This window comes from Salvelinus sp. IW2-2015, unplaced genomic scaffold (assembly GCF_002910315.2).
Source record: "Salvelinus sp. IW2-2015 unplaced genomic scaffold, ASM291031v2 Un_scaffold1517, whole genome shotgun sequence".
Taxonomy (NCBI): Eukaryota; Metazoa; Chordata; class Actinopteri; order Salmoniformes; family Salmonidae; genus Salvelinus; species Salvelinus sp. IW2-2015.
The window spans coordinates 143281-157229 of record NW_019942958.1 but is presented as its reverse complement, the minus strand read 5'-3'; the positions used below and the strand labels follow the sequence as shown (position 1 = coordinate 157229).

Below are 13949 nucleotides of genomic sequence, written 5' to 3'. Positions count from 1 at the left end.
ACCTGACTGACTGCTGGTGGATAGAAAGACTGACTGACTGGTGGGATAGAAACTGACTGACTGGACTGGTGGGATAGAAACTGACTGGACTGACTGACTGGTGGGATAGAAACTGACTGACTGGCTGACTGGTGGATAGAAACTGACTGACTGGCTGACTGGTGGGATAGAAACTGACTGGACTGGCTGGACTGTGTGGGATAGAAACTGACTGACTGGCTGACTGGTGGGATGAGAAACTGACTGACTGGCTGACTGGGTGGGATAGAAACACTGACTGGACTGGCTGAACTGAGTGGGACTAGAAACTGACTGACTGGCTGACTGGCTGGTCTCGGGGGGCGGGTCGGGTCCCGCCTCCGCCCCCCCCGCCCGCCCCCCCGCCCCTCCCCCGCCGCCCTCCCCGCCCCCGCGCCCCGCCCCCCCCCCCCCCCCGCCCCCCGCCCCCCCCGCGCCGGCGCTCCGCCGCGCCCGCCCGCCCCGCGCGGTCGGGCCGCCGCGCGGCCACCGCCCCCTCCCGCGCCCCGCCCCCGGCCCCCCCCCTCCGCTCCCCCCCTCCCCGGCCCCAGGCCCCCCGCCCGCCCCGGCCCCCCCGCCCCGCCCCGCGCCGCCCCGGCGGCGCACCGCCCGCGCCGCCCGCCCGCCACCCCCCCGCCCCCCAGCCCCCGGCCGCCGCCCCCCCGCGCCCCCCGCCACGCCCGCTACCCCCCCCCCCCCCCCCCGGCGCGCGCTCCCCGCGCTGCCCCCGGCGCCCCCGCCCGCTCCGCCCGCCCCCCGCGCGCCGGCAGCCAGCCCCCCCCCCCCCCGCCCCCCCCCACCCCCCCCCCCCGCCGCCCCTCACCCCCCGCGCCCGCGCGCCCCGCCCCCCCACGCCGGCCCCCGCCGCCCCCCCCCCCGTCGCCGCCCGCGCCCCCTCCTGTGGGATAGAAACTGACTGACTGGCTGACTGGTGGGATAGAACTGATGACTGGCTGACTGGCGGGATAGAAACTGACTGACTGGCTGACTGGCGGGATAGAAACTGACTGACTGGCTGACTGGCGGGATAGAAACTGACTGACTGACTGGTGGGATAGAAACTGACTGACTGGCTGGTGGGATAGAAACTGACTGACTGATTGACCGGAGCCATACATAGTCATGATCCGGTCAATTCACTAAGCTGTTCTCACTTTATCAATATGACTCCGACCTGTTCTCACCTTATCAATATGACTCCGACCTGTTCTCACCTTATCAATATGACTCCGACCTGTTCTCACACGTGGGATTGAACTGAACTATGTGTGTATCCCAAATTGCACCCTATACGGTGCACTACCCTGGTCAAAAGTAGTGCACTACATAGGGAATAGGGTGCCATTTGGGACTAATCCTGTGTGTTCACTTTGTTTTAGGGCCAGGAGTTTTCCTGGTTGCCTCGTAACCTGGCCAGGAGACTTTGGTTCAGGGTATATTTAGGGCCTGGTCAAGCCTTGGGTTTCATCTCAAATGGTATCTTATTCCCTATATAGTGCACTACTTTCAACCAGGACCAATGGTCATGGTTGTGGTCTAAAGTGGTGCACTATATAGGGAATATGGTGCCATTTGGGAATAACTCCGGGCCCTTGTGTTAAGGGTAATGTCTCGTGTTATTCTTGTTAGAGTATGTTCATTACAAACCACACGGAGGAAAACTACCTTGGTTTCTGTTGCAAAGCGTTTTCTCTGATGTTCTGACAACCCAGGATAAAATTAAACATCTGTCATTTCCATCAAGTTACTTATTTTTTTTTTTACCAGAGCCTTATTTACCAGAGTAATCATGTTAAAAACTCTGTTTCATAGGCCGTTGGTGCTTATTTTGGTAACCTTACGGTGAAAGCACAGCGATACATGAAGGTCCCCTCTCTGCTACCAGTCTTTAGTGTGCAATGCAAAACACCGGTGTTGTCAGATAAACAAAAAGTCATATTCTGATTTTTTATTTTTATTTTTTAAACAACAGATTTTGCGCTGTAGATGACAGCCAAGAATGAAATGTCTGAATACTGCGTAAATGTAGTTTAGTGGTAAAACGTTCTATTAAAACGTATCCTATCAAGTTCACAAAGCGGGTACAGAAACTGAAAGCAAGAAACCTTTTTGGCCTTTTTTTTAATTTTTACTACAAATTCTTCACCCAACCAAATATGAGATTTAGTTTTTTATTTTTATTAAACGATCGGTCTTTTTTGTTGTTGTCTCTCTCTCGTTTCCATGCAGGTTGTATTTAGACGTTAAATCAGTGTTGACCGCTATTGGCTGTGTCCCTAACGGGCATCTTAATTCCCACAAAGGGCACGGTGTTCGGAATGGCATTCTTAACTGAACCAGGAAGTCCCATTTCAGGCAGTCTCTTTTTCCAAGAAGGCAGCAGTAGTCAGGATGAAGGCATCAAACAAACTTGGTTAAATCTTCACAACAACTGAAATGGTTCAGTATAGGGTGTAGTATTAGGGTATCGTTTGACATAGCCCGTTTTTAGGAATGTCAAAACGTCCACTATAATAAGCCTTTGTGGCTAACACTTGACACCCAGCGTCATCACACGTTATGACATTTGTCATAACCATTGACATAACTTGTCATAATATGGCCATAACACTGTCAAGACATATTTAGACCTGTTGTGACATAGTGTGTTATTTTATGGCTGGTTATAACACCTACATAAGAGTCCAAACCTACAAGGCAAAGCATTCCATTACACCATAGCCTACATGCCAACATTGTTTGTTATATATATTTTTTTAAATGACCATATTAAATTGTAATTGCGTACACATTGATGTCAGACATGCACCTAGAAGTGTTTGCAAATTTATAAAAATTAATCATCGTAGAAATAATCAATTTGCAGTTAAGTATTCAAACCCTCTTACTCACAGCCTTACTTTGTTGAAGTACCTTTGTGGCAGAGATTACAGCCTCGTAGTCTTCTTGGTTATGACGCTACAAGCTTTGGCACACCTGTATTGGTGCTTGGCTCTTTCTTCCATTCTTGCTCTACGGTGCCCCACTGGTCCTCTCAAACTCTGTCAGATCTTTGAGTGCGAATTTAGTCATTAAGATGAAATCAGGGTCAAACCGATCTAAGTGTAGGCATGTCCAATATTATTGCTAAGAAGGTACCCGGGGGATGACATATCCCAGGTCTGCATGCCTCAAAACTATTGATGAAGCGTGGATTCCGCTTTGGTTCAGCACCACGTTGAATAGTCTTAGAATGGAGTGCTTCCTGTTTTATGAAGTTTCTGCATATAGGTAAGGGAGGAGCCAAAAATGGGGTGTGGGTCAGATTTGCCGAAAGGAATGGCGGTGGCACAGGGGCCTCTTGTAGCACTTCGGGCCAGACGTTGGTGTTGCCAGTGCTCGTCGAAAGTAGAGGTTGTTAGCAGCGCAAGTGCTAACAGCGTGCAATATGCTGGATTAAGAATTTAGATTATATCCTTGTTCATGAACACTCTATCTAAACTACCGGACAGCCTACAAATAAATGAGCCTCGAGGATATGTTGTGGTTTTTCAGTTCTGCATGTGTAGTCAACCCAGTGCAAGTATCCTTGAGGCCCGTCGTGGTGTCATTGGCTTGAGGGGGGATATCACCAAGGTCTGTTTCCGCATACCTAGGGGCGAGTTGCTATATCTCCTTGGGCAAGTACGATCAAATGGCCAGCGGATCCGGCATTAGGTTCTGTGCGGAAAATCTTCCTCAGTCGCGGTGAACAAAAGGACTTGAGTCTGTAGTTTGTTACAATTTGTGAACACATACATCCCTCGTCCGACTGGCCTGTTCTTTTCTGATATGAGATGAGAGCGAATGTATGTATCCCTGTCGGTGCGATGTGTTGAGAGAATATCCATTCGGGTGGACTATTGTTACCGATGCTCGCACAGCAGTATCGCACTCTGATTGAGGCGCATCGTTTCCTTTCGTTAACCAGAGGGCTTGTTACAATAATCCTGAACTCGTCCTCTTGGAAGAGAAGACACAACCGTTTGCCCTGATCTCTTAGAACTTTGGTGTATTCCCTAGAGACTTGGACAATCTAAGTGAGAAAGTAACTCGTGTGAAGCGTTTCATCGCGGTGAAGTCAGATGATTTGGTTGATACTCTAGCGTGGGTGTGGTGGGCCGCTCAGTTACAGCCTTGCTGGACTACGTAAAGCCTTCACCGTCCGACTGCCCTTCTTCTTCTCGTGATTCGGCGTTAGTAACGTGTCTTTCTCCTATGTGGCGCTCTCTGGGATCAGTTACTATCATTAATATGCCCTGGGTGGTGGCGTGCACAGCGACACACAACTGTGAGTTCTCTCGCTTCGTGGAAGGTCGTATTCTCTGGTCGTTTTCCAGTGCCTTCCGATGGGTTTAAGGGGGTTGAGCGTTCCTTCGCTCTCGTATTACCATTACTCAGTCCCGGGAGACAGAGCTTTATTTATATGTAGGATATAGCCAATAAATTGGAGCTCCTTTTCTGGCACCTAAACAACTGTAATCTGTATGATCACTACAGTATGATTGGCTTAAACAAGAAACACTATATACTAATATATTAATAGTTTCACTGAGAGGAGCGCAGACATAGACTAATGTCCGACTGTAATGTGCGACCTGCTCTCATGTCGTGTACGGTCAGATTTGCAATGGCACTTGCACCATACCCTCATCCGGGTGTTGTTCCCTCGACTAGTGTATATCAAGTTTGGCGGCGGCCAGTCTGGGAAGAGCTTGGTGGGTTAGCCTTTAAGGTCCACATCCTCCTCCCCAGATTGGACCTGCATAGCAGGCAAACCTCATAGACCGATTTGGGAACTGCGCTTCCATTTCTGAGACACTGAACTGGATTGGGCCACTGGGTGGTTCTTGGGGACCTTCAACTGTTCAGAGCACAGCTACATTATTTTTGGGAACCTGTTTAACTCCAGATGACTGTGTGTTCTCGGTAGCGTCTAACGCATAAATTCGCTGGCTCGACTGACATGAGCAGATGGTGTTGCTCGCTCCTGAGACAATGCAACTGTCAATGTTTGGCGGACGATTGGCCTGCACTAATTATATAGTAGCAAGACAGGTTGTGTGGTCTCAACAAGCCTCAAATATCATCGTCTCCTGAGTTTTGTAGGGACAATAGTCTATACAGCGAAGATGAGGATGGAAACCAGCAGAGCACTTGAGCGCTCAATTGTCCTTGGAGGTCTCATTAGCTAAGACCTAGACGGTCTGAAATACTTATCTAAATAATAGAGCCATTAGGTCTTCACACCAAAACAATCCTGTCGGATTAGTTGGGCTCTGGCATAGTGTCTAATTATGGCAGGCCATATTCATCTGCTTGCTGCGGTAGATAGGGTTCGCATGACTTAATAATTGTCGCTATAATGTGTGACTTGAGTAATCCATTTGTTCACGCATATCAGGCTGTATATGTACAATAATGTGGAAAGGGGGGGGAGGGGTTCAGAGAAGAATTGGCCTTTTTCGCCTCAAGAAATACACTATGTTTCCTGGAGTGCGAATAGGGTCCAATAGTCTCATCTCTCTTCCGATGGCTGACTACTTACTATTCCGGGCGGACAATAGTGGAGCACATTTGACCAATACCCTCGGTAGATTCCGTAGTGACAGCTGTCATCTTATGATCAGTTTAATCTTGTTGCGTTCGCGTGTGTGCCTGGCTTGTTCTTTGGCTGTGGTAACATGAATTAGTGCCCGGTAAAGCCCCGACGTAAGTCTTCCTTGCACTATCACAACAATGATATAACTAAACATGTTGTAACTCACCAAGATTGATTAAATTAAAAAGGTATATGCTTTAATTGTTTTGCTCAATGCTGTGTGCACTCATAGAAAGGCCAACCTCCTCCACTGCTCTCTGTAGTAACTCCTGGGGGTTAATGTTCAGAGGTATGTGAGCTCTTCGTACGTTCCTGGGAGGTCAGTTACAGCCTGTAGTATCTCATGTAGTCCTGGGCAGGGGGGCAGTCTCAGAACTGTAGTATCCTGTAGTTCCTGGGGGTCAGTTCAGACTTCCGTTTGTGAGTCTATCCTCTGTGAAGTCTGGGGGTAGTTTCAGCCTGTAGTATCTCTTCTGTAGTCTGGGGGTTCAGTTCAGACTGTAGTAATCTCTCTATGTAGTGCCTAGTGGGGTCAGTTCAGACTGTTAGTATTCCTCTGTAGTCTAGGGGGTCAGTATCCACGAACTGTAGTATTCTCCTGTAGTCTGGAGGTCAGTTCAGACTGTAGTATCTCTCTGTAAGTCGGGGTCATTCAGACTGTAGTATCTCGTCACTAGTAGCTCTGGGGGATCAGTTCAGACTGGTAGTACATCTCTCTGTAGTCTGGGGTCAGTTCAAGACTGTAAGTATTCTCTGTAGTCTGGGGGTCGCTTCAGATCTCGTAGTATTCTCTGTAGTCTGGGGGGTCAGTTTCAGACTGTAGTGTTCTCTGTAGTCTGGGGGTCGAGTTCAGACTAGTAGTATCTCTCTGTAGCTGGAGGGCATACCCCCGCCCGGGACCCGGCAGTTGAGTACATGGTAGTACCTCTGTAGTCTGGGGGAGTCAGTCAGACGTAGTATTCTCTGTAAGTCATCGGGGGTCCAGTTCAGACTGTCAAAAGTATTACATCCTGATAGTCTGGGGGGTCAGTTCAGACGTAAGTATCTCTCTGTAGTTCTGGTGTGGAGTGCAAGATCAGACACTGGTAGTAGATCTCTGTAGTCTGGACGGTCAGATCTACAGACTGGTAGTATCCAGACTATTGGTAAGATACTGGGGGATCAGCTGCTCAGCATCTGTGAGTATCTCTCAGTGAGATCTGGTGGGCCCTCCTGTTTCAGTACTGTAGTATTTCTCTGTAGTCTGGTAAGTGGTCAGTATAACTGACTGTTACGTATCCTGTAGTCTGGGGGTCAGTTCAGACACACGTCTCCGATAGTTTTCTCGCTGCCTCCTGCTTAGATAGGCTGGGAGGCCGAGTACAGTTCTGACTCGTAGTAGTCCTCTGACCCTAGCTGTGTCTCTATCGGTACTTGCTTTGTTGTACCATGTCATAGGTCTTAACAGCAATCTGCTTGAGGTAAAAATGGGGCTTTGTTGAATTAGATGTGACTGATACAGTGAAGTGGTTTGACCGACGCTACGGCGACCCATTTGAAGATCGATAGCCAGCAGAGATGTGCGGTCCCGAATGGCAACAATACTTACTTCCGCTTGCTCTAGGCGCGAACTTGTCCCCCTGGCTCACTACGTGATAGATCAAGTGAACTAGTGTGCTATCATCACGCGTTAACTGACATCAAAAAACTTATGGCGCACTACCTCGCTGCATTCGAAAATAGGAGCGACAAGCTGATTATAACGTCCTGCTGACTTACATAAAAACTAGGTGCAACTACCGCTGAGATCCTCACAAGGCAAATAGGAACGGCATCCATCTCGATAGAGTGGAGCCTGTGGGCATCCATATTTGGGGACGCGCACAAAAGGGCCCAGCTAGCTCTCCTGGAGTGGGGTGGGGACGGTGCATCGGATTGTCTAATTCAAAAGACCAAACCTACCCCGACAATTGTTGGAACTGCCACTCTCTGCTCCTTGCAGATGGAACAGAAATCTACACTGTTAGTAACCGACTGGACTCACTTGAGGTGGAACTAACATCCGTCTTCCTCTTTTTTGGAGTGCTGGGGAAGATACAATCAAGCTGACGATCTTTTTTTTTTTCATATCCAAACTCTGTATTGTATCACTGTGCCTGCATGCGATCATGAGACTGATTCATGGCCACTATGATGATCACAGACATGAACCTGAGAATAGTATCTTCATTTAACCTATTTATATTTTGACATAGAAACACCTAAGACTGGCCGTAGGTATACTTTATGAAATCTGGCAGCATTGTCGTAAGAGTGGAATGTTACACAAGAGGTGTTGTTTGGCAACATTTGTCTTCTTTAAAAGATGAAACTGAACCCTCCGTCCTCAGAAATAGAGTGTTGGAGCTTGATTGGCAAAGAATTGATGCTGGTACGTAGAGTTAATCTTCCTGAAGAGAACGCTGTGGATGTCTTGTGTTACTGACGGGTTTCATCACGCTCGTCTTGACGATAAGGTCTGATGCGATCAGTGTGGCCTGGTGTTCGCTCATGCTTGCACTACATATTGCTTGCCCTGTCAACCACACACAACACACACATCACGACTCTTCTAACTGCTAGCTCCCTGTCTTTGAGTATGAATGTTATATGCTCAGCTCTCCTAACTGCTTCGCCATACTACACTCACTATGGTTACCAGCTGGGGTATTGGCCAACCCCAGACATCACTCGGGGTCTTTCTCTCTTCCCACTATAACAGTCGGTTCTCTTCGACTATTGAACCACTCCAACGCAAAATGGAGACTCGTGAAGGTCTTTGTGTAGTGGCTTCAACTAAATGTCTCTAATAGCCTGCTTGGCTGAAACGTATTCCCTCAATGTTATAGGTGTGTATTTTTTTTTTTCCCTTTGCTTCTCAACTACGCGCCTGAGAAGAGACCATGTGGGACTTTCTCAAGCAAGAGTACCTTGGTCTGATTTAGCCGCTCCTGGTGGTATTCTCTCCCATCTAATCCCCAGTCGTGATCGTTCAGAACGACCGCCACAGCAAGTGTGGATGGAACACCCATACCAGCACCCGCATGCACTCCGTACGCGCCTACCAGGGGGCCCGCGCAGTAGCGCCACGCAGCTGGCCCCTCACCAATAGGAAAGCCGTGGCCGGTCCGAGGCCATGGATATGAGGGTTGAGCCATCGAACCGGCTTCATGGTAGGTGCGGAGCAGCCCATGCTCCACATGTCACCAGGGCTCCCGGAGCGGCACAGCCTTCTCCTGAGCCAGACCACCCCTCCTTACGCAGAGAGGGACCTGGTAAGTGTCGAGGAGAGTCTGATTGTGAGGATCCCGTGTTCTTAGTGGGCATAAGGCAAGACCTGTGAAGCCAGGAACGGTTTCACCACAGAAATGGCTATGGTTAGATCATGATTAGTATTTAGATGTATTTGACTAGGTGTGGTAATGTATTACTTAGTATTGTGTGGTATGATATTACTTAGTTGTGTGTGGTAATGTATTACTTAGTCTGTGTGGTATTAGTTAGTAGTTGAAAACACAAACGAGGAGTAGGGAAGTCAAGCTTATTTGTAAGTGAAAAGAGGAGAAACCGTTTGTGTGTTCTCCGTGTCTCTGGTGTGGTGTGTTTAATGTCCTCTCCTCTCTCCTTCTACCAGGTCCAGCCTATCCTCTCTGCTATCCCAGTGTCTTATAGTCAGGCTGGGTCTCAGTCCAGGACAGCTGTCTTACCCTCCTCAGCTCTCAGCGACAGCCTCAGACGCCAGCCAGATCCCTGTGCACCTTCCGCCACGCCCGACTTCCTCTCTGCCCAGCCTGCTCACAACCCTGCTTCAGTGAGCCTCAGACTCCCAAGACTGGCAACTGAAGAAGCTCCTCCATTCTCCATCCCACCCGCTCTCGTGAGACAGACAGACAGACAGACAGACAGACAGACGACAGACAGACAGACAGAACAGACAGACAGAACGACAGACAGACAGACAGACAGACAGACAGACAGACAGACAGACAGACGGACAGAATGGGATAGAAACTGACTGACTGTGTGGGATAGAAACTGACTGACTGACTGGTGGGATAGAAACTGACTGACTGACTGATAGAACTGACTGACTGACTGTGGGATGAAACTGACTGACTGACTGGTGGGATAGAAACTGACTGACTGACTGGTTGGGATGAGAAACTGACTGACTGACTGGTGGGATAGAATGACTGACTGGCTGACTGGTGGGATAGACGACTGATACTGGTGATGGTGGATAGAAACTGACTGACTGGCTGACTGGTGGGATAGAAACTGACTGACTGGCTGACTGGTGGAATAGAAACTGACTGACTGCTGACTGGTGGGATAAGAAAACTGACTGACGTGGGTCTGACTGGTGGGGGATAGAAACTGACTGCTGGCTGACTGGTGGGATAGAAACTGACTGACTGGCTGACTGGTGGATAGAAACTGACTGCATGGCTGACTGGCGGGATATGAACTGTACTGTGCTGACTGACTGACTGGCGGGATAGAACTGACTGACTGGCTGCGGACGGGATAGGCGAGACTGATGAGAGAAGAAACTGACTGACTGCTGACTGCGGGATAGAAACTGACTGACTGACTGGTGGGATAGAAACTGACTGACTGGCTGGTGGGATAGAAACTGACTGACTGATTGACCGGAGCATACATAGTCATGATCCGGTCAATTCACTAAGCTGTTCTCACTTTATATAGACTCCGACCTGTTCTCACCTTATCAATATGCTCCGACCTGTTCTCACCTATCAATATGACTCCGACCTGTTCTCACACGTGGATTGAACTGAACTATGTGTGTATCCCAAATTGCACCCTATACGGTGCACTACCTGGTCAAAAGTAGTGCACTACATAGGGAATAGGGTGCCATTTGGGACTAATCCTGTGTGTTCACTTTGTTTTAGGGCCAGGAGTTTCTGTTTGCCTCGTAACCTGGCCAGGAGACTTTGGTTCGGGTATATTTAGGGCTGGTCAAGCCTTGGGTTTCATCTCAAATGGTATCTTATTCCCTATATAGTGCACTACTTTCAACCAGGACCAATGGTCATGGTTGTGGTCTAAAGTGGTGCACTATATAGGGAATATGGTGCCATTTGGGAATACTCCGGGCCCTTGTGTTAAGGGTAATTGCTCGTGTTATTCTTGTTAGAGTATGTATTACAAACCACACGGAGGAAAACTACTTGGTTTCTGTTGCAAAGCGTTTTCTCTTGATGTTCTGACAACCCAGGATAAAATTAAACATTCTGTCATTTCCATCAAGTTACTTATTTTTTTTTTACCAGAGCCTTATTTACCAGAAGTAATCCATGTTAAAAAAGAACGCTACCTGTTTCTACTCTGAGGAATCCGTATGGATAGCGCTAATGACTTAAAAGTGGTTTTGTGTAGAATCCAGTATATTAAACGCGGTGCAAATGAAAGCACGCGCCAGTACAGTCACAGACGCAAATGTAACGGCAGCTCGTAGTTGCCTTGCTGTTGTACCAGCCTTTGGCTTAAGGTTCTGTAGATCGCTGGATGCAATGGAACAAGATCTGCGCACAGGGTGCTTTGCTCCACGATATATACAAATAAGTTCATGTCTGCTGAGTTCTATTATTCTGTTGATTGTTTTGTTCAAGAACAACACGACTTGTTGCGGCTAGTAGAATTAGATAGCCGCGAATGAAATGCTCGAATATCTCCTGACGTAATATCGCCTTTGGACGTTTAGTGGGTAGCACCGTTCTAGAGTCTTTAATAGCGTCATCTCGTATCAAGTGTTCACAATAGCGGGTACAGAAACTGAAAAGCAAGAAAGCCAAACACACTAACTCCAATTGCGAGCCAACTGTTTATTATTTTAATTTTTCTACAAATCTTCGTTGCTCAACCTCCAAGTCCAAAATATGAGAATTAGGTTTGTCTACTTGTTCTCTCAGTTAAACGCGTACGTCACTAATAAGCTCCCATTCGTTTGGAGGTGAGATATGTTGCATTCTAGACTGTCGGTTCGTTCCGATGGGCACTGACTGAGAGTCTTGTTTCATGTTAGAGAACGGTAAAACTCAGTGAGTGACGCGGCTATTATCAACATCTGGCTGTGTACCACTTAACGAGCATCTGTAATGACGCGCGAGACCAAAGGGCATTGGTAGGTTCGGGTCGAAAGCAATTGTCCTTGTACACTGAACGGCAGGTGATAGATCCGATTTGTCAGGGGCAGTTTTTTTCCAGAAGTGACGAGCAGTAAGCTCAAGTGGAATGGATAGGCAGATAAGCCTCGAAATATCTTTGGTGTGTAAATATTCTTCGAGCACAAACGGCGATCTCCATGTGACTGACGTAGATCGTTTGAAAAGTTGCGGGACTTGATGAGCGAGGTGATTTGTTCTTTCATTTGGGCACTGTAATTTATAGCTTTCCTTCGCTAGCTAAATCTGAAGGTGTAATTTGGGAACAATTATTTTCTTCTCATTAGTGAGAGGTGCTGTCATACTCGAAGTTGTGCACCACCTGTCTGACTCAGCCACCCACGAGTCTTGTTAATTTGTGAGGCAGTTGGGTTTATGTCTTTGGCGCAAAGCTGTAGTCAGTCCTCTAGCGCGAGGCATGCTTGCATCTAAATCCGTCAAGCGTGATGCACCGTTGTATGGGTTAACAGTCAAAGCAGCACACAGGGAAGAGACCACTTTGATGTCACTCGGGACGGGCTCCACGATGCAAGATGGAAGTGGTCGGCAAAACACATGATTAATTATATGCACTGAAACTAACAAAAAGATGATCTCTAGATGAACTTAAAGTGCAATACTGGTATACAAAAGGGAAAAAAAGAAAGAACAACTGAATAAGGAGAAGAAGACAACTCAAGCCACGGTAATGTACCCTAGCTAAGGTCGTGTCAGTAATCTACGTTTCCACCAACATGCTCTATAGATGTCTAGGTGTTTACGAATATGGGGAATAAACTGGAGGGTCGCCTACGCTATGGGTACTCTGATTTATCTTTTGCTGGGCTCGATTAATATCCTTACTATTAATTCTCATCCATTAAGTCGGTCTGGGTTGGGTCACCGATGTTTTGGTTTCGTCTTACAGTTTCGCTTTCTTCCCCTTAGCCGTTCCCGTCTCTTTTCCGCGTCGTTTGTCGTATCGGTAAGTTTGTGCGTTGCCGCCGGGCGTCTCTGGGTCGCGCGGGCCCGCATTTTGGCTCCCGGCCGCTCTTCCGGACACGCGGCTTTTCCGTCACTGAACTCAAACTGACGTAAGCCTAACTAGTAGGATTACTATTTTATTAATTATCTTGTACAACTCGACTCTGTCCTTCTTTTCCTCTTCTCTCCCTGTCTGCTCTTGCTGTTGGCAACTCCTACTCAAGGTGCGCCACGCAGGCGCTCCCCACTGGCGTTGGTATGCGATTGTGGGAGACAAAGAGCAGGGAAAGGGTCACAGGCGCAGGAGATCAGAGAAGACTGGAGCTATCCTTTCCTACGACGATTGGGCATGAAACGGGGGGTGGAGGGGAGGAACGGTGGCATGTTACGAGGATAGTGGATAGATACGGATCGGCGGTCAGAGAGAGAGAGAGAACAGCCAGGCCTGGAGCGCACGCGCTATGGTTGGCTGGCTAAGGTAACACATTAGGCCATGTATAGCAGTTCAAGGGAGGAAGAGCATTGGTGTCATCGTAGGGGTGCGGGAGTTATTTGATATCTGCATAGTGTTGTGTTGTTGGATTTGTTATGGTTTGAGCTCACTCTGTTGCAAATGCATATGAGTAGTGAGAGGAAGGGAGAGTGTCTAGGTTCCAAGTATAGGGTGGTAGTATTAGGGATCCGTTTTGACATAGCCCGTTTTTAGGAATGTCAAACGTTCCACTATATAAGCCTTTGGGCTAACAAGCTTGGACACTAACCATCTATTGACACCCAGGTCATCACATCGTTAATGACATTTGTCATAACCATTGAACATAACTTGTCATAATATGGCCATAACACTGTCAAACATATTTAGACCTGTTGTGACATAGTGTGTTTTTTATGGCTTGGTTATAACAACTCACATAAGAGTCCAACCTAAGCGAAGACATCATTACACCATAGCCTACATGCCACCAGTTTTGTTGTTATTATATTTTTTTAAATGACCATATAAATTGTAATTGCGTACACATTGATGTCAGACCATGCACCTACCTACCCCCCCCCCCCCCCTACAATGCTCTGTTCTGATGACTGGGAGAGAATTCAGGCGCAGGACCAGACACCCTCTGTGTGACTGATGACGGCCA

The 13949-nt window shown here is 48.0% G+C and overlaps 2 long non-coding RNA genes across 3 annotated transcripts in view; both read right to left on the bottom strand.

Annotated features, from left to right (window-relative positions):
• Positions 1-69: 69 nt before the first annotated feature.
• Positions 70-9740, bottom strand: LOC139024447 (uncharacterized). Of its 2 annotated transcripts, none has more exons than XR_011475764.1 (3): positions 9677-9740; positions 992-1091; positions 70-182 (listed from the first exon to the last, which is right to left on the bottom strand). It is a non-coding gene; the product is annotated as an uncharacterized lncRNA (long non-coding RNA). The 2 variants fall into 2 exon arrangements; XR_011475765.1 differs by having other exon boundaries at positions 992-1114; positions 9673-9734.
• A 300-nt stretch (positions 9741-10040) lies between these two features.
• LOC139024448 (uncharacterized) overlaps positions 10041-13949 on the bottom strand; it is a 10898-nt gene continuing 6989 nt past the window's right edge. The window contains exon 3 of the long non-coding RNA XR_011475766.1: positions 10041-10075. This is a non-coding gene — a long non-coding RNA (uncharacterized lncRNA). The remainder of the gene's footprint in view (positions 10076-13949) is intronic.